Raw genomic sequence first — 27,804 nt, 5'->3', positions numbered from 1 at the left:
CTCACTCACACACTCACTCACCATCCAGTTCAGCCGAAAACAATAAGGCTTCTGCAGTCTTAAACTAACGAACAAATTAAGGGTAAAAAGTTGAAAACATCCATACAATCCTCGAAGGAAGACGATGGCAAGGAGCATGCAGCCAAAGACGAAGAAGGAGTATGAAAAGTTGCAGCAATCAGTAATTGTACTGTTTGGACTAGGCATCGACAAGAAGCAAAACGACAATTGCATGCAATGCAAATCTCAAGTGTTTCAACCATCCGTACGCCACCACCATTGCCATCCCACTACACTCGATGCTTGCTATATAGCACCGGCCTGCCTGCAAGCAGCAGGCACATCATTTGGCATCACTTGAGTACCCTTCGAAAGTTTAAACTTCGCACGGACATTTATTTGTACGCACACATGTACACAAAACGCACTCGTACACATGGTTGACTACAAACAAATCCTCTTGAAAATGCATTTACAAGTGCTTACCAATGGTTGACAAATGAATTGTCAGAGCATGCCGACCCAAACGATTGTCCGTCCGTCCATCCATCCATCCACCCGCCCTTTAGCCCATGTATCGCAATACATGATCATACCTACAGACCTACCTATTTTGTTTATGGTGGCACAAGAATTCTCTACGATATCTGCCACCACATGTGCGTGCCAAAGAGCTGGTCCTTGAAGCATTCCAATCGTTTGTACGAACTCGTTGCCTTTAACCACAAAGAGAATTCCAAAGCGTGGGGAAAAGGGCAATGCAACAAACATTAAAAATTTAAATTTGGTTTATTAATGAGTTTTTCTTGATTTTAGTTTATTTCTTGTATTGGGCAAGGGTGATTAAAAATTCTCAAAAAATCTTGCAGTGGCAAAATTGATCTTAAATATGATGGGTTGATGGTTTAAAGATACACAGTCCCTCATATTGTGCGACTTTCTTATTTGTATAATAATTGGTATTTGGTACTTAAAGTGAAAAATTACTTTTTATGTACACAGACAAAAAATTAATTGATTCAATAAAAAAAAGAAATGGTTTCTCTCAAAAACCCATGTCCAAACTGAAACATGGGAGTGAGAGCAAAGATAACGGAGGACATGTTGAGGCTTTTGATGAAAACCCATTTTCCACAGCATACGAAGGGACTCACGGAGACACCGGAATCTTGGAATAATGACGTTGATCGAAGGTTTATAATAACGGAATTTATGGTGCAGGAATCCTTGAGGAGCTTCAAACCATTTAAGTCACCGCACCTGATGGAATATTTCTGACGTTTCTGCAGAAAGAGGCGGGCTATCTGGCGCCACGCCTGGCCAAAATTTTCTATGCGTGCCTTGGTCTTTTATAAACTCCGAAAGCCTGGCGGGAGGCAAGGGTGGTGTTTATACCCAAGCCCGGCAAGGCAAGTTATGCGACACCAAAGGTCTACAGACCCATAAGCCTTAAGTCCTTTCTACTCAAAACCATGGAACGTATTTTGGACACCATGCAAATACAAATGGCATGCCTATGTCAAGGGAAGGTCGGTGGAGACTGTATTGCTCGAGGTTGTGCAAAAAATAGAAAACTTCTTCGATGCCAAAACGTACACACTGATGGTATGCATTAACATCGAGGGGGCTTTTAACAATGTGCGGAACGACACACTGATCCAATCCTTAGACCAGTACCAGGTGGACCCGATCCTTAGAGACTGGGTAAACCATATGCTAAGGAACAGGTGGATAAATTTTATGTCCCATGGCATAAATATAAGGGAGAAAGTGGTATAAGGCATGCCACAGGGGGGCATTTCATCGTCACTCCTATGGGTGACCACCATAAATGACCTATTACGGATGCTGATTGAGGAGGGATTTGAACCGGTCTTCCGAACGAGCTATGCAGAAGGGCCAAAAGGGTCTTGCATATGGCATATGACTAGGCTAGACCCAGAGGTCTCAATGCTAACCCAGAGAAGACTGAAATATGCCTGTTCACGAGGTGAGCCAATTTAACGCACCACGTTTCCTTAATAGGACGATATCTGACAAGGTCAAATACTTAGGTATGATCTTGGACAGGAAATTCAATTGGAAGTGTCACATTCAGGAGCGTACTGAGAAGGCTCCCAGATGTTGGGCACTTTGTAGACGGGACGTAGGCTCAAAATGGTGCCTGAATCCGAAGATAGTCCACTGGCTCTACAGGAGCGTGACTAGACCAATGCTTACTTACGCCTCAGTAGTTTGGTGGACTGCTATGGAGAAAAAGTGCTACATAAGCACCATACAACAGGTTCAGAGAAGATGTTGTCTTGGCATAGGCGGAGCGATGAGGATCACGCCCACTAGGGCACTCAAGAGTATTCTAGATGACCGACCCATTAACATACAGATTAAGTGTGAAGCCACTGCGGCTATGAGACTAAAGGCGATGGGAGAATGGATTGAGGATGGGAGCAGCTCATACCATCGCGATATAATCAAGGCGACAATAGGAAACCTGGAAGGAAGGGAAGAGGTTTCCTATCGGACACCTGAGATGAACCTTGAAGTCGAGTGCGAGGCACTGCTGCCATCGGCTCAGTCTTGGATTGACGGAACCCTTGTATTGTCATCTGGAAGATCATGTTACAAGGATGGATCAAAGCTGGAAGACAGAGTGGGCCTGGGGGTCTGGACTGAGATCTGTTTTAGACTGCCTGACCATAATGCAGTCCTAAACGTGGAGATCCGGCCAATCACGGAATGCGTAAAGTGGTCATCAAGATCATGTTACAAGGATGGATCAAGGCTGGAGAACAGAGTAGGCCTGGGGGTCTGGACTGAGATCTGTTGATCTGTTTTAGACTGCCTGACCATAATACGGTCCTGCAAACGAAGATCCCGGCGATCACGAAATGCGTGAAATGGTGTGGTGCTAACGGGAGGGCGTCGATTGTGAACATCTTTACCGAGAGTAAAATTGCCATAAGGGCAATAACAACCAGGACGGTAAGGTCACGAACAGTCTTGCAGTGTAAGAAGGAGATTAACGCCTTCTGTGAGGATGACAAAATCCGCATCGTTTGGGTGCCGGGCCATAACGGAGTAAGGGGAAATGAAAGGGCAGACGATTTGGCGGTGAAGGCCAGAGGACTGCTGTCGATAAACTTGGTTAACCCGATGCCTTTCGGGTCGACGCAGTCCGAGTTGAGGGAGTGGGCGACGAATGCGCATGCAACATTGTGGAACAGGTCATTAGGTCATTTCATTTGTCATTGCCCGGTAAGACCGGATAGCATGTCATATGTCATTGCCCGGCTAGCCCGGATAACATGTCATTGCCCGGATAACATGTATAGGGCATGTGGGGAAAGATATGAGACTTTGTAGCATTTCATGTGTCATTGCCCGGCTTTCGCGGCGAACAGACACCAGTACTTAGGTGGGGACACGTTACCAAACATGAACCAACTTAGGGGAGTGGTATAGAAAACAATTAAGGATTTTGTAAGTAGCACGGAATTTCTTTTTCGAGGTTACTTTGTTTATACCCACCACCGAAGGATGGGGGTACATTCATTTTGTTATTCCGTTTGCAACACATCGTAATATCCATTTCCGACCGTACAGAGTATATATATTCTTGATCAGCGTAAAAATCTAAGACAGTCTAGACATGTCCGTCCGTCTGTCCGTTGAAATCACGCTACAGTCTTTAAAAAATGGAGATATTGAGCTGAAATTTAGCACAGATTCTTCTTTTGTCCATAAACAGGTTAAGTTCGAGGATGGGCTATATCGGACTATATCTTGATATAGCTCCCATATAGACCAATCCGCCGATTTAGGGTCTTAGGCCCATAAAAGCCACATTAATTATCCGATTTTGCTGAAATTTTAGACAGGTAGTTGTTTTAGCGTCCGTCTGTCTGTTGAAATCACGCTAACGTGTTTTAAAAATTGAGATATTGAGCTGAAATTTTACACAGAGTCTTTTTTTGTCCATAAGCAGGTTAAGTTCGAAGATGGGCTATATCGATCGGCCTATTTAGGGTTTTAAGCTCATAAAAGACAAGTTATTATCCGATTTTGCTAAATTTTGGGACAGTGGGTTGCATTAGGCCCTTAGACATCCTTCGTCAATTAAGCCCCGATCGGTCCAGATTTGGATATAGCTGCCATATAGACCTATCCTCCGATTTAGGGTCTTAGGCCCATAAAAGCCCCATTTATTATCCGATTTAGCTGAAATTTGGGACAGTGAGTTGTGTTAGGCCCTTAGACATCCATCGTCAATTTGACCCAGATCGGTCCAGATTTGGATATAGCTGCCATATAGACCTATCCTCCGATTTAAGGTATTGCGCCTAAACAAGGCTCATTTATTGTCGGATTTTGTCAAAATTTGGGGTAGTGAGTTGTGTTAGGCTTTTCGATATTCTTCGTCAATTTGGCTCAGATCGGTAAAGATTTGGATATATATGACATATAGACCGATCTCTCGATTCAAGGTTTTGGGCCAATAAAAGGCCTATTTATTGTCCGATGTCTCTAAAATTTGGGGCAGTGAGTTGTGTTAGGCCCTTCGACATCCTTCTTTAATTTGGCCCAGATCGGTCCAGATTCAAATACAGCTGCCATATAGACCGATATCTCGAGTTAAAGTCTTGGCCCCATAAAAGACGCATTAATAATCCGATTTCATTAAAATTCGGCGTAGTAGCTTATGTTAGGCTTTTCGACATCCGTGTCGTATATGGTCCACATTGATTTATTTTTAGATATAGCTACTAAAAAATACCAATATTTTGCTATACACAATTGAACAATTCCTTGTACTTGTTAGTATTTTGTCCAAATCGAAACATATTTCGATATAGCTGCTATGGGGTATAAGGAATGAATTTTTCACCGGATTTTGAAGAAAGGAGATTTACATGTATACCAGAGGTGGTGGGTATCCAAAGTTCGGCTCGGCCGAACTTAACGCCTTTTTACTTTTTTGTTTGTTTTTAGATCGCCCAACAAGCCGATTACAGACAAAATGGCATGCGGCGGATTGATATATGCACACAGAAAACAGATTTTTTTGACAACCAAATGCTGATGGTTCCACATACTAAGAGGGTTCATAAACATTTCGGTAGGGACAATCAATGTTGAAATTGAAGTTATTGCACTTTATTTGTTATTGGTACCGAAAAAAATAATGTATGGAAAAATTAAAAGAGCAAAGTTTTGAAATTTTTTTTAATTTATGTCTCCTTATTTGAAGAATCCCAATATGTAAATGTTAAAAAAGATTATAGCTTTTCTACGATAATCAGAGAAATATCTAGTTAGCTGCATCACGATCAATAACCAACAGCTGTACTATGCAGACTAATCCAATAAACTCGTGAAATGTGCGCAAATTGAAATACAGACTTCTAAATCTTTTACGTAGAGAAGAAATAACTTTAATGCTTTTCCCAGTGTAAATGACAATACAACATTCGGTTAAAGTAACTGCTGATTGGTTCCAGAATTAACTAAAATAGAAATTGTATGCATATGACTGAAATCGTAGTTCAGCTAACTCTTTGAACGTGCTCCGTTGGGAATTTTCAAATATTTAGTAAGTAGTTGATACAACATTTAGAGGTAAAATAAATTTAGTTTTTATGCAAATGATTGGCACAACCAATAGATTGATTATGAACATCTTCATTTAATGGTTTCAATAATATCGTAATCAAGTTAACCACTGAACCAAGAAAATAACTGATATTTGGCCATAGTTATTAAAAATTATTTACCAATATCATCAATTTATATCCATAATCAAATTTCAACCAAGGATTTCTCTGGGAGTGCACCCCCTTTTCAACCTAACCTAACATTATGTTTATAAAACATTGAGTAGAACATTTCATTTTAACTTCCCTCACGATACTGCCTGTTGAAAAATATATTCTGTACTGGCCTTCTCATCTATAAAAATTTATTGACATAACTTAAAAATCTTCAATTGAATGTATAACAAATTCATCTATCATCTCACTGTAGATGCAATATAACAATTTTAAATTCTTCTAGTGAAAGGCGAAATGCTGGTTAACTATTCGATCGGTTTTAACTTCTTTATTTATTTTACTCTTCTATTATTTGTTCAACTTCCTTATGGAAAGAAAATGAAAATTATTAAATTGCCAATTAAGCTACATTGTTGCAGAGAATATAAACGCTTTGCCATAGTTAAGTTCATGAAAATGTCTTCCATAAACCACGTCCACTTTCAGCTGAGTTAGTAAATATCAACAGCTTATCAAAAGGTATTTCACATTGCTTTGCCAAACCCCTTCTGCGTCGTCTTCACGCGGATGTTGAGGGGCTTAAGCAATTCTTTATAGTTTTTTGTCATGTGTCGTTGAAATAATCATAAAAGTAAATGTCTGCAAATTATTGGGTTGTTTGTTTCTTTCTTTTCATTTTATTTTGCTCAACTAGAAAGTTTAAAGACCTTAAGACTCACACTCTACCAAAAGAACGAACGCCAGGTTGTGTGAGTTGATGGGTAGTCGATAGGCAGGTAAAAAGGGGCTTTGCTTTTTTAATTAACTAGCTCAAGTTGGTAGGTGTGCATGCTTGTATGCAAAACAAGTCAAAGAAATGCTTTCATCAAAAATTTTTGTAAAAAAGGTAGAAAACTATAATTAAATGAAACTTGAGAACTATTGCTTTGTGCTGCATGAGAAACATTTTTCAAAGATAATAACGCTTTAATACTTTGAAGAGAAAACTGATCTTGTCAGCAAATTTTAATGTTGCAACATATTGACAATTATCACGCCAAATTGTGCTGTGTTAGTAAGAGATAACTTTTTTTATGCTTCTTAACCAAATATGTGCACAAATCTAACTTTCACAAAACAATGTCAAACATGTTCACTTAAACTATTTTTTATAATTACAGCAAATGCTACTATAAAAAGTCGAGGTTTTATAAGTTTTTATGAAGACCAAATAATGCCAAAGAATGCTGAAATTCTAGTTGATCTTGATACTTAAAATGCATTAGAGTTTATATACTGTACATCATTACAATAGGTAGGGCACGCTCTTTTGACCTTATTATTCTTAAAAATATAATGCAATATCCCATGGATTATCTCTCAAATCCACCGTAGCGCAGAGGTTACCATGTCCGCTTATCATTGAGCTTAAATCTTGAATCGGACTGCACTCATTGATATTTGAGAAGTTTGCCCTTGTTCCTTAGTGGAAAGTTCATGGGCAAAATTTGTTGTTGTTGTATCTCCCAAATCGAATACAACTATGTTAATTTTTCGCAATGCTGTGACTGACATTCATGAGATTTAACCATTGATCGACTCAGAGAATTGTGTGTTCATGATATCTGGGAATGAAGGATCAGGTTGCATTTTTTGTCTAATCTTCGCAAAAGTTTGAACAAATCATTTTTCTAGGTAAACTTTTATTTCTATTTTGTCACAAAATGCAACAACATGTAAGAGGAATTTGTCCGATGTGACATTAAGTATTTTAGAAAAAACGAAGATCATAAAAGGTGATTTTAAATTAGCAAAGTCCTTGTCAATCTTCCTCTTCAGAATTGTGGGTATTATCTTCCGCGTGCTATTATCTGGGAAATCTGGCTTTGATACCTACTAAATGTAGTGTGCTAACATGTGCCGCGAAACATGCATGTTTTTATAGTCCCTAAATTATAAAAAACAAGTTATAGTCCGATTCGGACCATAAGTGAATGATGAACATTGTAGAAGTCATTGTGTTATATTTCAGTTCATTCAGATAAGAATAGGGGCTCAAGAAGCCAAATCGGGAGATAGGATTATATGGGAGCTATATCAAGCTATAGATAGATTCAGACCATATTGAACGCGAATGTTGAAGGTCACGAGAGAAACCGTTGTACAAAATGTCTGCCAAATCGGATGGCAAGTGCGCCCTCTAGAGGCTCAAGAAGTCAAGATCCCAGATCGGTTTATATGGCAGCTATACCAAATTATGAACCGAATTGAATCATACGAAGCACAATTGTTGAAAGTGATACCAAAACACCACGTGCAAAATTTCAGTCAAATCGGATGATTATTGCGCCATCTAGAGGCTCAAAAAGTCATAACCCAAGATCGGTTTATATGGCTGCTATAACAAAACATAGACCGTTTTGGCCCATTTACAATCCCAACCGATCTAACTATTGGGTTGCCTAAAAAGTTTTTGCGGATTTTTTAAAAGAAAGTAAATGCATTTTTAATAAAATTTAGAATGAACTTTAATCAAATATACTTTTTTTACACTTGTTTTCTAAAGCAAGCTAAAAGTAACAACTGATAACTGACAGAAGAAAGAATGCAATTACAGAGTCACAAGCTGTGAAATAATTTGTCAACGCCGACTATATGAAAAATCCACAATTACTTTTTGGGCAACCCAATAGCTGCAATATAAACCGATCTGTGATCTTGACTTCTTAGGCCACTATAGGGCGCAATTCTCATCCGATTTGGCTGAAATTGTGCATGAAGAGTTTTGTTATGACTTCCAACAACTGTGCTAAGTAACGTCCCGATCGGTCCATAACCTGATATTGCTGTCATATAAACCGATTTCGGATGTTGACTTCTTGAGGCATTAGAGGGCGCAATTTTCATCCAATCTAGCTTAAATTTTGAGTGACGTGTTTTGTTATGACTTTAAACATCTGAGCTAGGTATGGTTCAAATCGGTCGATAACCTGATATAGCTTCCATATAAACCGATCTGTGATCTTGACTTCTTAGACCTCTATAGGGCGCAATTCTCATCCGATTTGGTTGAAATTGGGCATGTAGAGTTTTGTTATGACTTCCAACAACTGTGCTAAGTAATGTTCCGATTGGTCCATAACCTGATATTGCTGTCATATAAACCAATTTTGGATGTTGACTTTTTGAGGCACTAGAGGGCGCAATTCTCATCCAATCTAGCTTCAATTTTGAGTCAAGTGTTTTGTTATGACTTAAAACATCTGAGCAAGGTATGGTTCAAATTGGTTCGTATCCTGATATAGCTGCCATATAAACCGATGTGGGATCTTGACTTCTTAAGAGTCTAGAGCGCGCAGTTCGTATGTGATTTGGCTGAAATTATGTCCCACAGCTTCTACCATAACCTTCAACATGCGTGTCAAATATGGTCTGAATCGATCTGTAGCCTGATACAGTTCCCATATATACCGATCTACCGATTATGCTTCTTGAGCCACTACAAGGCGCAATTCTTATCTGAATGGGCTGAAATATTACCCAATAACTTCTACTATGGTCATCAACTTTCAACTCATTTATGATCCAATAGCATAACAATTCGTATCCATTATTCTTTGTTCCCCTAAAAAGAGATACCGCACATAGAACTCGACTAATGTGATCTATGGTGGAGGGTATATAAGATTAGGCCCGACCGAACTTCGCACGCTCTTACTTGTTTTAAATATAACAGTTTTTTTCTAAACTTTTTACAAATTCAATTAAAAGTTGATTTTAAAAATTTTAAATTTCCACACAAAACAGAACTTTTTAAAACACCATATTAAAACGCTGGCTAGATTCAATCTGTTTCACATCTATCATTATCATATGCAGATATAGAATGGTAATTTCCATGGCAGACATAAATTTTTTGTTGGCATACCAGCATTGACAATGACAAAATAAAATAACTTCAAGCAGCACACACAATATGATAAATTAACAAATTCCGGTAATATCATTTCATGGAATCATGACAACATTTTCACCATACAATCAACTGGAGAATTTTATACACATATCTGATGCAAAGCGAAAATTATAATTGATTCTCCATCTCGATCAATTTGTTTTGACATTTCAAAAAATAAAAGCGTCTGCATTACCACAGACACCAAAAGTAAAATCCCATCTTTCATAAGCTTTCTTCAGTGCTTACTGAGGTATTCTTTAAATTCTGCTGGTATTTTGCCTTGATAATAAATGATTAAACTACAACTTAATTAGAAATTGATTTGCATGTTAATATGGCCTCTGGCCTAAAACATTAATAAATGGTCTTCTATGGCTGTGCCGCCGTCAAAAGCGGGACATGTGGCGAAGCTTCATCATCGTTTCTTTGTTTATGGCGACTAAAGGCTGCCGGTCTGCCTGATGTCTGGCTGAAGTTCTTCTTAAAGGCAGCCCTCTATATTTCTCACTTGAATCTAAGCTGATTCGCTTGAATGTGCGGATTTTTGTTCCCAAACAAAAAAAAAAAAAAGGCAAATAATGCGAAAAATATTATTAATAGCCATATTAAATAATTTCAAGTTTAACCGAAATCAATTTGTTATGAATGTATGTTTATGTTGTTCTTCTTGGTGGTTGCTGTTTTTATGGAAATATTGATAGATGAATACCCAGCAAAGAAGAAAGAGATGGTTTTTGATGATTTTGTACCCACTGATTGCAATAAGGGTGGAGTTTTTAATAGTAAGCTATAAAGCTGTATAGACAGGGTGATTTTGAAGATGGGCTATATCGGAATATGCTTTGATATAACTTCATATAGATTGTTGATTCCATTCGAATTCTTCTAGCCTCTGAAGGCTTGATTTACATTAAGTTTTCACAAAATGGTATTTATAAAGGCCCTCTAGCAAGTAGCATAAAATCCTGACCGCATTTCATAATCGTAAAAAATCAAAAAAAAAAAAAGAATAATAAAGCTTAATTTTAATTTTTGACCAAAAAAAGTAATATTTGGGACCATAGTGCAGTGTCTTATATTAACCCTTCCCTCAAGTATTTGCCAGCGTAGGCCTGACAACCTGTTTATATATTGTGAATTTCACTTTCTTACTTAAACCGCCTTTTCTTCGCATCGTCCCAGCGTAGTCATGGAACGCTGGCTTTCCTTTGTCCAGAAGATGGTCAACATGTCCAGTAAAAGCCATGTCTTCCTGGAATGTGACTCTCAGATATTTAATGGTCCCATAATTCGTAATGACCCCATTGCCGATCCTAATATCGGAGACGTAGGTCCTTTCATTCCTGTATAATCTCTGCTTCTTTCCCTTGAAGTCCATTGTTCTGGATTTTAGGATATTCAGATGGAGACGCCATTTGTCAAAATATTTATGGAGTACTTGAAGATATTCTTCGAGGTCTCGGGCAGCCCTCTGGGCCCTTGGATGAGGCAATGCAACCAAAATGTCATCCGCTTATATATGGAACATTTCGGCTGAGGTATATCGGTTAAATGGAGGTTGTAAAGAACAGGTAAAGGACCGATCCCTGAGGTACCCGCCCAGTTTCTACGTGTCATGTCAGCAAATGACCATACCTGCTATCAATGCGAGGAGGGCGACAGCTGATTGAAATTGTATCCTTTTCCGCTCCATTTTCTTCTGAGTCCTCTTGCGAAATATCCGTCCTGTGTATGGTTAAGTAACGATGTTCTCTTGAATATTCAACTCCCTTTTGGGGCTGGAACAACTGTCCGGCCCATGTGGACATCCACATTAAACACACCCAAACGTCATTCTGTAATTAGTAGACACATGGCCAAAACGTTGGCACTTCCTACACTGTGTCAAACCACCAGACTTATGCCTCCGGATACGTACGCGGCATTTTAGTATCTACCGCAGGCGCTGGAACCCTCCTATATCGGATCCATTGCCGAATTGAACTAGCCAAAGGTCGCCATCCAATTTCAAAATCTTCAATATGACCAAATCCAGTCCACAGTCCCCTAAGAACTGACGTAGGTCCTCCACATCATAAGTGCACGACAGGTCCCGAATCATTAGGAAGAAAGGTCTTAATTCCCTAGGTGTATAGGTGAAAAAGTTCAGTCCTAGTTCGGTCAAAAAATCCTTAGCCTTCTGATGATCATCAACTTTACACAAATTAAGTCCGATAAGATTACTATTTATTAATAATCACAATATTGAATAATCCATGCCCTCGCTCCTTAGTCAGTCTATCAGTTAAATCCTTAGGATTATTCCCGTACTATTCAAGTTTTGTGAATACCGGCGTTATTCTATGTATGGAAGAAGGCATGGCGAAGCGAGCTTGGGCGGGCTAGTAAAGATAAAAACGCCTAGATTCCACAAAAGTTTGCTGGGTTACTACAATTTATTGTGAAATGTATTATTTTTTTTCCTGATTATTTTTAATAGAACAAAAACCATTTTGCATGCTGAGAAAAATGTTTTATGTCAACGAGAACAATGCTAAATATGATAACTGAAAATTTGTTTAATTCTCTCGATAAAATTAATTTATTCATGTGATTCTCATTCACAATCCGTGTTGCTGTTCTTGTCGATGATGTTGTTTGCTGTTTGTCATCATTTTACAACTGTCAAAAAATGTTGCTGCTCCAGACGGTGGATAAAATGATAAATTGCTGAATGTCACATGCTGTTTCGAAAAACAGCAGCGTCCATTTGAGAATTCAGTCAAAGGGACAAAGGTATGCCAGGCAGATCCAAACCGTATATGGGCTTTAGTACCATCTCCGTGCAAGTACGTAACAATGAAGGTACCCTTCAGTCATTTATTAGCTCCACATCAATCTGTAATCCAGTCGCTGGAGTGTTGAAAAGTTTCAGAGCCTGAAGTTATGTCGTTGATCTATGTTAGATAGATTGGATGAGTTGCTGCTGGCCCACCAGTTGGCCTACCAGTTTTGAATCCATACTGTTTTTTTTAGTATTAAGTCTATTTTTTTCGTATATTATTTTTTATTCACATGTTGGGCTGCTGTTCATGGGCTTTTGACGACGATGATGATATGATGGCTCATTTTTTATATGATTCTGTCGTTGAAGTATTTTCTCTATCTCCACACCAGAGCACACACAAGTCGGTGAAGTATTGTCTAAACTGTTTGATGTGTTGGACTATGGCGTTTTTTTTTATTGAAGCTAGAATTTCCTCATGTTGTGAACAATTTTAAAACTGCGGGATGTTTCACTTAATTGGTTTATAAAAGTTGTATTAGTATATGAAATATGATTAGTTGTGTTTTTTTCTGCCTTCTTCCTCTTCTTCGAGAGGGTCAATCTTCCCTAAGACAAATTTTTATGGGAAGCAATGTGAGGAGATTCGTTTGAGGCAATGAAGGAATTCTTGTGACTTCTTTCAGTTTGGGCGTTGCAAAGTGTTTGCCACAAAAAATGAAAGTGAAATTTCATTTTATATCTGCTATTAACAAAATTCCCTATAAGAAAAGAAATTTTGATAAAATTTCCTACAGAAATGAAATTTTGATAAAATTTCCTACATCATTGAGTACCTTATCATTGAGTTTAAACTTGAATCGAAAAGATGTCATTGATGTGTGAGAAGTGTGCCCCTTCTCGGTTCCTGGGTAAATTTTGACTTCACTCCCAAATACCCTTCGTTTGTGTCCTATAATATCATATTAGTAAATATTTCCGGATAAGGGATACACTTGGCCTCTAATGTAAATATACGCTTCGAGCTCTACTTCCTAATGCACTTTATATAAGCCCCATTATGGCACGATCGGTAAATAAATTCTGTTTCTTCGATTGGATATCAAATTCTTTCTCTTTTCTCTCAAGCAACTTTCGTTTGAGCTCTATATTGTCGTGATTGGTCTATATACCCATTGGCGGGTTTTGGACTGCCCCCGAGGCACACGACGCCAACAATAGGCACCCGACCCCAACAATAGGTACCCGACCCCAAATGTTTTGACTGTGAGAGTGAAAAAAAAATTCGAATGAATCGCATTATCAATCTTCGAGATCTGGTGGTTTTGAAAATTAGGGTAATGAGAAATGCTTTTTAGGAAGGGATGGTACTCAGACATTTCGACTCAAATATGGACATCAAATTCGTGCTCCATTCCCAAATCTCTTTAATTTGAGCCCCATATTACCATTGTTGGTAGATATGAAATGATTGGAGGGTGTTTTGGGTCTGGGGCGGCCACCGGCACTTTGCCCTGAAAATAGATATCAATTTCGTTCCTTACTCCCAAATACCGTTGATATGTGCTCCATATTGCCATAATCGGAAATTAAGTTCAGTTAGGGGGCGCTTTAGGGCGTACCCCCAAACACTTGGCTCCAAAATTGGATATCAAATTCGATTTCTACTCTCAACTACCTTTCATTTGAAAAGCACCACCTAGACTTGAACTCAAATTTTAATGTCATATTCCAAATCTACTCTCGAATACCTTTCATTTGAGTCCAATATAGACATGGACGGCTAATATGCCCATTTGGGGGTACCTCCCATTATTTGGATTTAATTTTTTATGCCATATTTGTAATCTATTGATACGAACGTCGAATATATTTGTTTAGAGGAGTTTTTGGATTGGGAAAGCCCGCCGGATTGGGAAGGCCCGCTTCAATACGATATTCGCTTTCTAGATTCCAATACCTTTCATTTGATACCCATATTGTGCCTATCGGTCCACTTTTGGTTTTGGATGGCGTTGTGGTAAGAGGGAGGGACCGCCTCCAACTGATATCTAAAAGCTATATAGCCTATGTTTCCTTCCAGACAACCTTAGACAATCTGCGAAAATTTTAAGAAAATCGGTTCAGCCGTTTTTGATTCTACGGAACAAACAAAAAACCGAGTCTCATATAGTCATGATGGGTCATATGCCCATTTAAAGGGTTTTTGGAGGGAAGGAGACCCTCTATACTTCTATCTGATTTCTGCCAGATTCGTAATCTTCTCCCGAATACCTTTCATTTGAGGCCCATATTGACATGAAGGCCCAATATGCCTGTTTTGGGGAACTTTAGGGTTGGTACGGACCAATGGGTACTTAGATCCAAATACCATATTCGTATTTAATTTTCAAATAACTTTCGTTTGATGTCCCGATCGGTCCACTTTTGATTTTGGGTGGTGTTTTTGGTAAAGGGGGAGGATCCGCCCCCTTCCGAAATCATTAAACTATAAATCCTATTTCTCCTTCCTGACCATATTCGCAATCTACTCCTGAATACCTATCATTTGAGTCCCATATTGTCATGATCGTCCAAAAAACCTAGTTTAGGGGGTTTTTGGGTTGGGGCGGCCCCCCAGTTAAAAAATTTCAGCAATATCGGATAATAATTGCGCCCTCTAGCGTCTCAAGACGTCAAGATCCGAGATCGGTTTATATGGGTGCTATATCAGGTTATGAAACGATTTGGACCATACTTGGCAGAGTTGTTGAAAGTCAAAATAAAACACTTGGCGCAAAATTTCTACGAAATCGGATAATAATTACACCCTCTAGAGGCTCAAGAAGTCAAGTTCCAATATCGGTTTATATGGCAGCTATACCAAAATAGGGACCGATTTGGTCCATTTAAAATCCCAATCGACCTGCCCTAATAAGAATTCTTTAAGCACCTAGCTTTACTCCCTTCAAAGTTAGCGTGCTATCGATAGACGGACGGACGAACGGATATGGCTAAATCGAATAAGAATGTCAAGACGATCAAGAATATTTATTCTTTGTTGGATCTCAACAAAACATAAAACACCCCACCAAACAGGACTTATTTTCTGGCCATGGTAATATGAGGCTTAAATAAAAGTGAAGTGAGTGAAGAATATCAGATATCCAAATGTGGGACCAAGGGGCGGTCCCCCAGCCCCTCCCCAAAAAAATCCCACAAAGAGGAAAAATGTACAACCATATCAATAAGACTCAAATGAGAGTCTGATATCAATATTCGGGAAAAAGTGTCTATGGGGCCACCCTACCCCTATAACACCACCCATACAGGAAGTATGTGCCCACAATTGCATTATGGAGCTTAAATAAAAGGTATTTTAGAGAATAACACAAATCTAATATATTTTTTTTCAAGGGCAAGTCACTAAGTGGCCTCCCCCCTCAAAACACCCCCTTAACCGGTCATGTTTGCCGGCACTCAAATGAAAGTTACTTGGGAGTAGATCACGAATCTGTTATCAACATTCGGGACCGAATGTCTAGGAGACGTCCCACCACCATAATAACCCCCAAATAGGACGTATTTGCTCACTAAGACAATTTGGGTCTTCAAGACATTGGTGGTTTTTAGGGCCAATATTGGGGTCAATATTGGACATATTTGCTGACTTTTGCAATAAGGGATTTAAATGAAACGTATTTGAGATTAGAAACAGATTTGCTGACATTTGCAATAAGGGATTTAAATGCAACGTATTTGAGATTATAAAACGAATTTTTTATCCAATTTCGAGGCCAATGGCAAATGGGGTCCAAATAAATGATATATAGATACATCAGATTTGAGTACGAAGCTGAAATATTTGCATGGCTAAGTGTTTGGGGGACAACCCCACTCCCAAAACTCCCTTATATCAAGCGTATTTACCGATCATGTCAATGTGGGCTCAAATGAAAGGTATCAGGGGATTAGAGTACGAAATTGATAGCCTCTTTCGGGACCGATTTTGTGGGGGTCTACCAATTTTCCGAAATACTCGACAAACAGGAATTATTTACCGACCATCGCAATATGGGGCTAAAATAAAGGTGTTTGGGAGTAGAATACGATTATCCAAATGAGGGACCATGTATTAGGGGGAACCGCCCTTTTCCCAAAACACCAACCAATGGGTAAAAATTTATAGACCATGCTAATATGTGGCTCTAAAGAAAGGTATTTGAGATTAGAAATCGAATATCGAATAAAATATTCAAATGAAAGCTATTTGGGAGTAGATTACGAGTATGACATTAAAAAAGACTAAATGATGCATATTTAACAGTAGTCACTACAAGCGCCCTCTATTGGCTGTTTACAAATGGATTTGAATAGAAACTCGAAAATTCGCTAGATGTCCAATTCTTTATCATGGTATCCACAATACGTTCCATGGTTTTGAGTAGAAAGGACATAAGGCTTACAGGGCTTTGGGGTCGCATAACTTGGCTTGAGTATAAATACCACCCTTGCCTTTTGCCAGGCAAGCCCTAGGTACACTGTGAAAATACAGACAAGATGGGGCGACAGATAGTCCACCGTCTTCCGCAGTAACGCCGAAAATATTCCATCAAGTCTGGGTGACGTAAAGGGTTGGAAGCTCTTCAAGGCTTTCTTTACCATAAATCCTGTAATGATAAGTCTTCAATCAATCTCATATCCAAGGAATACCCAGATTGCGGTGTCTTCGTGAGTCCCGTCGTATCATGCGTAAAATGGATTTTTAAGCTTGTACTCCCTTGTCTTTGCTCTCACTGCCATTTCGTCTTCTAGTGTTTCAGTTTGGATATGGGTTTTTAAGAGAAACTTTTTCATCTTGGAGGCGTCTTTAACGCTATCGACGTGTTCGCAGTAAAGCTTCCAGGAGCCACGTCTTGCCGCTCTGGTAATCTTTTTGTATTCCTTGCGCCGTATATTAAACACATCCCAAAATACTTCCCCTTTTTTACAAAGTACTCTATTAAAAAATTTGCGGACCTCATTCCTAACATTGCATATCTCCCCGGTCATCCAGGGTTATTCTTGGACTGATTTCCATTCTCGAAGAGGAAAACTATCTTTGAAAGATTCCACTAGTGCAGTCGTTATCCTGTGGACATTGTCGTCAATATCATCCATGCATGGGAAATCTAAATCATCTTGCCCATATCTTCTTCTGAGTAAATTTGCAAATTTTGCCCATGAACATTCCACTAAGGAACAGAGGCAAACTTCTCACATATCAATGAGTGCAGTCCAATTTAAGTTTAAGGTCAATGGTCAAATTTAAGTTTATAGCCGAGTCCGAACGGCGTGCCGCAGTGCGACACCTCTTTAGAGAGAAGTGTTACATGGCATAGTACCTCACAAATGTTGCCGGCATTAGGAGCTTCTGAGTAGTCTTCCGAATTTTGGCCAGTTGCTTTTTAGCTTATTACGGAAGCATATCAGATTCGACGCTGGCCGTGCTATTCTACACCGATGATCAGAGAAGGAGTGTTCCTTGGAGACCCTTCAATCTTGAACCTTTTCGATTAGATTTTCCAAACACTGAAAAGTTTTTTGTGAACATTTAAGGAAATCTATTCAACTGTTTTGGAGTCTATGAGATGTCTTCAAACTTTTTTTCCCAACATGATGGATTTTGTCATAATTTTAATCATTTAGTTGATTTTTGGTATTTTTCAAACAAATTTCGAAAATTTAAAACTGTCATTGTCTGCAAAAATTTTTCTTAAAATTTGTGATTTATTCATGCAGAAAATGTTTCATCCCAAATAAATATAAGATTTTAATTAAATCAATGCAATTATTCCTTAACTTTTTGAACACACACAGATACTGCATTCACATGAACATCATCAATGTCTTCAGTATAACGCATGCATTGTGCTTCTCCATCAGTCCTTCCATTAGGAAATACATCGTTCATTTATGATGTATTATTGGCAATTTATAATGTATGAATTGAATCATTGTTTGTGAAAAATTACGCACACATTTAGTCTACATAGGAACAAAGCTTCCCCCTCCCCACCCCCCTGAATGACTTGATATTGCAGCCTAATCCATTCGAATAAGCACTCAAACTCATCTCGGATGTAATCGTACAACCAGCCAACCATTCACATTCAATATCCATCCGTACCAACCGACATTTAGCCATGCATTGGGCCATGAGAAATTTGCACTTAACAGCCTGCCAAGACAAGCAGGACACAGAAATATAATTAATGATCACAATTTTCAAAATAATGCTAATGGATGTTGTAAAATAATCACCCCAGAGAAGATGCTTCCTCCCTACCATTCGTGCAGGCTCACAGGCAACAAGCCGTAAGCCAGTCTGTCTGACCGACAGACGGACAGGTATGAAGGCGGCAGTCATCCAACCTGCTCTGCCTGGCCGTACCATGCCAGCAGACGAAATGGCTATCGTAGCCTAGTGGTCAGTGGAACAAGTGGATAAGTGGATACACCGGTGATAAGGTGACACACCAGTAAATATTCAAATTGCAGAAGCAACTGGAATGGTCATTAAGAGTAAACAAAATTGAGACAAAAACTTCGAAAAAAAAATCAACAATGTTTTTTTTTGTTAGCATGTGAATGCTGGTAATTTGTAACAGAAGTAAAGTTTTGCTAGTCATTTTCTTTATGAGACGGTGCAGTTTTTTTGGGTATTGGACAAATATTGCTAATAGATAAAGATAGATTGGGATTGTGAATAGGTTAAGTCGATTCTTATGGAAGCATTTTGGGGGACTGTAAATGGTCTAAATTGGTCTTTGTTTAGATATTATTCCATATCACCGATCTTCTCATATGATTTCTTTAGCAAATGTAGAGCAATTTGTGGTGAATGGGCTCTTGGATTGTTGGCCAAAGATCGACTTTTTGTCGAAAAGCTCATTTTGGCTCAATGAGCAGAATTGTCGATTTTGGAGTGAAGATCAGCCAGAAGCATTGCAAAAGGTACCAATGTATCCATAACAATTTATGGTCCGATTCGGACCATAATTGATATCAATGTTGGAGACCATAGTAGAAGACATTGTGCAAAATTTCAGCCAATTCGAGTAAGAAGGGGCTTAAGAAGTAAAATAGAGAGATAGGTTTATAAGGGTGCTGTATCGGGTTATAGACCGATTCGGACAATATTTAACATGTATGTTTAAGGTCATGGGCCATGAAGCCGTTGTGCGAAATTTCAGCCAAATCGGATAAAATTTACGCCCTCTGGAGGCTCAAGAAGTCAAGATCCCAGATTGGTTTATATGGCAGGTATATCAGGTTATAAACCGATTTGAACCATATTTGGCACAGTTATTAAAAACCATAACTATACAGTTCATGCGAAATTTCAGCCAAATCGGATAAGAATTGGGCCCTCTAGTGGTTTAGGAAGTCAAGCTTCAAGATCAGTTTATATGGCAGCTATATCAGGTTATGGACCAATTTAGACCATACTTTGCACAGTTTTTGGAAGTCATACCAAAACACGTTGTGTAAAATTTCAGCCAAATCGGATAAAAATTGCGCCCTCTAGGCGCTCAAAAAATCAAGACCCCAAATAGGTTTATATGGCAGCTATATCCGGTAATGGACCGATTTCAACCATACTCAGTACAGTTGTAGGAAGTCATAATAAAACACCTCATGCAAAATTTCAGCGAAATCGGATAAGAATTGCGCCCTCTAGGTGCTCAAGAAGTCAAGATCCAAGATCGGTTTATATGGCAGCTATATCAAAACATGGACCGATATAGCCCATTTACAATCCCAACCGACCTACACTAATAGAAAGAGTTTGTGCAAAATTTCAAGCGGCTAGCTTTACTCCTTCGAAAGTTTGCGTGATTTCGACAGACAGACGGATGGACCGACATGGCTAGATCGACTTAAAAGTCATGACGATCAAGAATATTTATTCTTTATGGGGTCTTAGACAAATATTTTGAGGAGTTACAAACAGAATGACGAAACTAGTATGCCCCCTTTCTATGGTGGAGGGTATAAAAAGTCATAGTTTGGTGTGGTTTATGGGCTGGTGGCTTCATTGGACCGTACTTCTTCAAAGATGATGCGAATTGTAACGGAGGCCACCATAGCGCAGAGGTTAGCATGTCCGCCTATTACGCTGAACGCCTGGGTTCGAATCCTGGCGAGACCATCAGAAAAAATGTTCAGCGGTGGTTTTCCCCTTCTAATGCTGGCAACATATGTGAGGTACTTTGCCATGTAAAACTTCTTTCCAAAGAGGTGTCGCACTGCGGCACGCCGTTCGGACTCGGCTATAAAAAGAAGGCCCCTTATCATTGAGCTTAAACTTGAATCGGACTGCACTCATTGATATGTGAGAAGTTTGCCCCTGTTCCTTAGTGGAATGTTCATGGGCAAAATTTGCAAATTTGCAACGTAACTGTGAATGGCGAGCCCTACCGTGAGATAATATCCAACGTTTTTTTTTTTTTGCCCAAGATTAAAGAGCTTGACTTTTATGACATGTGGTTTCAACAAGACGGTTCCACATGCCACACAGCATGCGTAATAATGCACTTATTAAGAGGCGAGTTGGGCGAACAGTTTATTTCACGATCGGGACCGGTTAATTGGTGCGCGATTTAACGCCCTTAGACTGTTTTTTGTGGGGCTATGTTAAAGCTCATGTCTATATAGACAAGCCCGGCAATTCGATCTCTGTGGCACCTATATTTGAATATAGTCCACTTGTTCAAATTTCAGGGGAAACGGGTAATGAATAAAGCATTTATGGGTTTCAGACCCTAAACCGGCAGATCGGTCTATATGGCAGCTACATCTAAATATAGTCCGATCTGAACCATATTTGAGTCGGGAGACGCAAAAAAAACTCACTGTTATTTTTTTATGGGTTTTAGACCCCAAATGGGCAGATCGGTCTATATGACAGCTATGAAAGAGTGTGCGGATAAGTACATGGTCCATTTGATTACGGGTTTTCTCATTTGGAGATTCCCAAATATATTTGTGTATATTTATATGGGGGAATTTTGAGTACCCAATAAAGAGCCGATTTCTTGCCCAGAAATCAACCAACCTATTGCCATTGTCATTCCTGGTGTCGCCAAGTCCTTGCATTCCCATGATTGTTTGTAGATTATTGTTGTTATTGCCCACCTTGGCATTAATATCTCCCATAACAAGTTTAATGTCTCCTTTTGGTAGAGAGCGTCTCACTGATTCGAGTTGGGAAAAAATTGATCTTTCGTTTCCTCGTCATCGGGTTCAGTTAGCGCGTGGCGTTGTATAATAGATATTTTGGGGAATTTTTAATACAATCTTGCCGTCATTATGCGTTCAGATTTAACATTGTATGATAGAAGAACTAGCTTTGCTTTCAACGACAGTAAAAAACCGACCCCATTTATTCGGTGGATTGCATTGCCTGAAAAAATGAAGTGGTAGACACCTTGAAGATCCATAGTTTCGGATTTCGACCATCGTACTTCACTGAAACCGATAATGTCTAGGTTGTAGTTTTGCCATCTCGTTCTGGCCTTGGTAAAGTCTCTATGTTTCTGAGAGCGATCTGACGTTCCATGTTCCAATCATAAATGATGTTCTGAATCCATGGATCGTTAACGGGGCTTTTTCAGTTCCCTTATTTTTTGTTAATGTTTCTGTAATCGTGATTTTTAAGGATTTCGACCATCGTACTTCACTTAAAACGAGAATGTCTGGGTTGTAGTTTGACATCTCGTTCTGGTCTTGGTAAAGTCTCGATGTTTCTGAGAGAGATCTGACGTTCCATGTTTCAATTATAAATGGTGTTCTGTATCCATAGATCGTTAACGGGGGTTTTTCAGTTCCCTTATTTTTTGTTTATGTTTCTGTAATCGTGATTTATAAGGATTTCGACCATCGTACTTCACTTAAACCGAGAATGTCTAGGTTGTTGTTTTGACTTCTCGTTCTGGTCTTGGTAAAGTCTCGATGTTTCTGAGAGAGTTCGGACGTTCCATGTTTTAATCGTAAAGCATGTTCTGAATCCATGGATCATTAACGGGGCTTTTTCAGTTCCCTTATTTTTTGTTAATGTTTCTGTAATCGTGATTTATAAGGATTTCGACCATCGTACTTCACTTAAACCGAGAATGTCTAGGTTGTTGTTTTGACTTCTCGTTCTGGTCTTGGTAAAGTCTCGATGTTTCTGAGAGAGTTCGGACGTTCCATGTTTTAATCGTAAAGCATGTTCTGAATCCATAGATCGTTAACGGGGGGTTTTCAGTTCCCTTATTTTTTGTTAATGTTTCTGTAATCGTGATTTTTAAGGATTTCGACCATCGTACTTCACTTAAACCGAGAATGTCTAGGTTGTAGTTTGACATCACGTTCTGGACTTAACAAAGTATCGATGCTTCTGAGAGAGTTGTGACGTTCCATGTTCCAATCATAAACCGTGTTCTGAATCCATAGATCGTTAACAGGGGTTTTTCAGTTCCCTTATTTTTATACCCACCACCGAAGGATGTGGGTGTATTCATTTTGTCATTCCGTTTGCAACACATCGAAATATCCATTTCCGACCCTATAAAGTATATATATTCTTGATCAGCGTAAAACTCTAAGACGATCTAGACATGTCCGTCCGTCTGTCTGTTGAAATCACGCTACAGTCTTTAAAAATGGAGATATTGAGCTGAAACTTTGCACAGAGTCTTTTTTTATCCATAAGCAGGTTAAGTTCGAAGATGGGCTATATCGGACTATATCTTGATAAAGCCCCCATATAGACCGATCGGCCGATTTAGGGTCTTAGGCCCATAAAAGCCACATTTATTACCCGATTTTGCTGAAATTTGGGACTGTGAGTTGGGTTAGACCCTTCGACATCCTTCATCAATTTGGCTCAGATCGGTCCAGATTTGGATATAGCTGCCATATAGACCGATCCTTCGATTTAGGGTCTTAGGCCCATAAAAGCCACATTTATTATCCGATTTTGCTGAAATTTGGGACAGAGAGTTGTGTTAGGCTCTTCGACATCCTCCGTCAATTTGGCTCAAATCGGTCCAGATTTGGATATAGCTACCATATAGACCAATCCTCCGATTTAGGGTCTTAGGCCCATAAAAGCCGCATTTATTGGTCCAGATTTGGATATAGCTGCCATATAGACCAATCCTCCGATTTAGGGTCTTAGGCCCATAAAAGCCACATTTATTATTTGATTTTGCTGAAATTTTGGACAGTGAGTTGTGTTAGGCCCCTGGACATCCCCCCTTTAATTTGGCCAAGATCGGTCCAGATTTGGATATAGCTGCCATATAGACCGATCCTTCGATTTAGGGTCTTAGGCCCATAAAAGCCACATTTATTATCCGATTTTGCTGAAATTTGGGACAGTGAGTTGTCTTAGGCCCTTCGACATCCTTCGTAAATTTGGCTCAGATCGGTCCAGCTTTGGATATAGCTGCCATATAGACCGATCCTTCCATTTAGGGTCTTAGGCCCAAAGAAGTCACATTTATTATCCGATTTTGCTGATATTTGGGACAGTGAGTTGTGTTAGGCCCTTCGACCTCCTTCGTCAATTTGGCTCAGATCGGTACAGATTTGGATATAGCTGCCATATAGACCAATCCTCCGATTTAGGGTCTTAGGCCCAAAAAAGTCACATTTATTATCCGATGTCGCCGAAATTTGAGACAGTGAGTTAAGTTAAACCCCTTGAAATACTTCTGCAATATGGCCCAAATCGGTGCACATTTGGATATAGCTGCCGTGTAGATCGGTATCTCGATTTAAAGTCTTGGCCCCATAAAAGGCGCATTTATAATCCGATGTCATAAATTTGACACAGTGACTTATGTTAGGCTTTTTGACATCCGTAACGTATATGGTTCAGATAGGTTTATTTTTAGTTATAGCTACTAAAAAGACTAATATTTTGTTATATACAATTGAACAATGACTCATTATTATTAGTATTTGGTCTAAATCGGAACATATTTCGTTATAACTGTTATGGGACATAAGGTATGCAATTTTCACAGGATTTTTATGAAATGTGGTTTACGTATATACCCGAGGTGGGTGGGTATCCAAAGTTCAGCCCGGCCGAACTTAACGCCTTTTTACTTGTTTGTTAATGTTTCTGTAATCGTGATTTTTAAGACGGAAGACGGATTGGGCCATCGCATCGGCACCTATTGCTGGGGCTGCCAGCAACCCTTTAGGCCCGGTTTTCTTTATATAGGCTGGCTTTGTATTTGGCTTTAATTGTATACAACAATTTTGTGAGAATTTTTAATTTAAGAAAAATTTATGGAAAATTTTAACTAGTATCTTCTTCAAATCAACTAAACCATCTAAATATGTCTAACAATTGCTACCGCAGTGACATTCCTTAACAATTAATTGTTTAAAATTCTTCAAATTAATTTATAATTCTCAGCTGGTGAAAAGAATAGCTTGAATTGTATATTTATATGTATCCAACAGCCTTCGAGAAAAAACCCCCTGAGAACAACTTAAAAATTATGAGTCGGCTTTTGTAAAACAAAAAAAAATTTGTTCAATTTAATTGACAACCGGAACTACAAATGTTTCTGAAACAAGATCTCATACACCAAAGCGGAAGACTGCATCACTCAATGGATGGAAATTAGAGTGAACTCCAATTGCCGCCACAAGCAACAGCCATTCAATTATAGGCCACTTAAACAATTATCCACAGCATGAGGAGCTGTGTATCCTGCGCGACAAGTAATGCACATTTATGTAAATTAAAACAAGCCGCGCTACGTGTTTGGAGCTATGAACCTTCATGCATATACATTTAGGAAAATCCACTTAAAAACACTCTTTCCTCTTTATTGTATTTTGTTCTGTTTTGGGGGGAAGGAGGGCATCTAAAATTTGTTTAAATTAAAACATACGCATTGCATTTTGTGCATAACAATGACACAGTTTGTGCCCTCAAATTGAATTGGGATATGTAAAAATGCGTGATTTCACTCACACACTTGCACATTGCCATAGAATCAAATGAAACTGGAAATGAAAATCGAACGGAATATGTTTGAGGGCAAGAGAGAGAGAGAGGGAGCGATAGAGAAAGTCACTGCTGTTATGGGTGCTTGTAGTGGTGACCCCAAGTGCCATGACAATGGTGTTGTTTAATTGTTGTTAATTAGATATCCGTTTGACGGCAGAAAATCTGGCGGCTATATCAAACTCGCCGTGTCTGTGTGTGTAAAGTGTGGAAAATGTAACCCCAATTTGTTAGGGATATAAAGGCCAAAGGAAAGCACTCTTGATAAATGTATGCACATTTCTCTAAATTTCAGCACTTAAGGCACAGTGACAAAAAATAATATTTTTAAGGTTCTAGGTATCTAACACTAAGGTTAATTGTATGTAACTTCAGACTGCCACTATAACCTAACCTAACCTATTCTTGTAACATTGAGCAGACATGTTACAATTATCTAATTTTTCAATTTCGATTTTTTTTTTCAAGAACTAGATTTGAAACCCATAACTCTGAATGAAATGAAACAAACGTTTGGTTATATCCGCTTCTACCCATGTTTGACATGTGAGAATGCATTGCATGTCCGAGAACTACCCAATCATGTTGTTGCTGCCATAAAACAATAGCAGCTACATAGTTATTGGGAATATAAATAAGCACTCTAGCTTGAAATACAACAACAACATCTTATGATCTTAGCCGACCTGATATGTTTCCTTTTCCAAATAGACAAATGTGTGCCATAGAATTCATGGGTTTATTTGATTCACACTTCTATACGAAAATTCATTAAACAAGAAATTTAGCGTAGTGAATGAAGTGGTATATAAAGTATAAAATGGAGTCGAGACATGATTTGTAAAAACGAAAAAAAGGAATATTTATAGTAAGGTCGAAATTTGGACAAGCTTTACTTTACTTACTTTAATTGGCTATGACAGAACATTTGTTCCACTAGCCAAACGTAGAATAGCGTTCCAAGCACCTCGATCTTCTGCACTCATTCTAAAATCTCTGACACCAAGTTTCGAGGTGCCTCCCACCCATTGATCATTCCATCGGGCTTTTAGTCTTCCCGGTTTGCGTGTACCACCGTGTTTGCCTTCAAAAGACTTATTTGCTGGAGCTTTTTCATCCATTCTGACAACATGACCTAGCCAACGCAGCCGTTGTATTTTGATGCTTGTAACTATGCTATCGTCGTCACACAGCTCATACTGCGAAGAATCTTTCTGTCAAATACTCCAAGCACTGCCCCATCTGCTTTCACAAGTACCCATGCTTCAAAACCATATAACAAGACGGATAGTATCAGTGTCTTGTATAGTGTAATCTTTGTCTGTCGAGAGGTGGCCTTGTTTCTAAACTGCTTACTTTGTCCAAAGTAGCATCTGTTTGCCAGTATTATTCTTCGCTCAATCTCAAAACTGGTGTCATTCGTTTCGGTTACGGCGGTGACGAGGTAGATAAAATCACTGACTATCTCAAAGTTGTGGTTCCCAACTTTTTCCATTTTCTTTATCTGCTCGGATGTACAAGGAGTTTTGGGAGTTGATACCATCCATTTTGTCTTATCTCCAGTTACTGTCAGACCCATTTTCACTGACTCTCTTTCGATTCTTTCGAAGGCTGCAGTTACTACTTCCGGTGACCGACCTATGATGTCGATGTCGTCGGCATCGGCGAGTAGCATGTGTTATCTCGTGCTTAGTGTGTCATATCTATTCCCATCTGCATCTCGTATAATCTTCTCCAGTAGAATATTAAAGAGATCACTCGATAGGCTGTCTCCTTGTCTGAAGCCTCGTTTGATATTAAATGGTTTGGAGAGATTCTTTTCTATTCTTACTGAGGAAAGCGTATCAGCAGGTGTCTTCCTGCAGAGTCTTATTAATTTTGCAGGGATGACAAGCTTAGACATGGCTTAAAATACCTTTGAACCTAAAGGGTTATTGAAAGCGGCTTTGTAGTCAACAAAGAGATGGTAGGTGTTGATTTGTCCTTCTCGGTCTTTTCGAGGAATTTCCGCAGTGTAAATATCTGGTCCAGGGTGGATTTATCAGATCTGAAGTCGCATTGGTAGGGCCTAATTGTCTCATTGACTTTAGGTCTTAATCGTCCACACAGTACGCTCGAGAGTATCTTGTATGCGATGGGGAGGAGACTTATTCCTCTGTAGTTGGCACATTCCGTCTTGTCTCCTTTCTTGTGTACGGGACATAGTATGCTGAAGTTCCAATCTACCCGGTTCTTCTAGCCAGATTGCGCCTTATCAGGGTGTCGCCTCAGGTCCTAAATAGTTCTGCGGGTAACC

The sequence above is a fragment of the Stomoxys calcitrans genome, chromosome 5 (assembly GCF_963082655.1).
Source record: "Stomoxys calcitrans chromosome 5, idStoCalc2.1, whole genome shotgun sequence".
In the NCBI taxonomy this organism is placed as follows: domain Eukaryota; kingdom Metazoa; phylum Arthropoda; class Insecta; order Diptera; family Muscidae; genus Stomoxys; species Stomoxys calcitrans.
Note: the sequence above shows the minus strand (reverse complement) of the source record.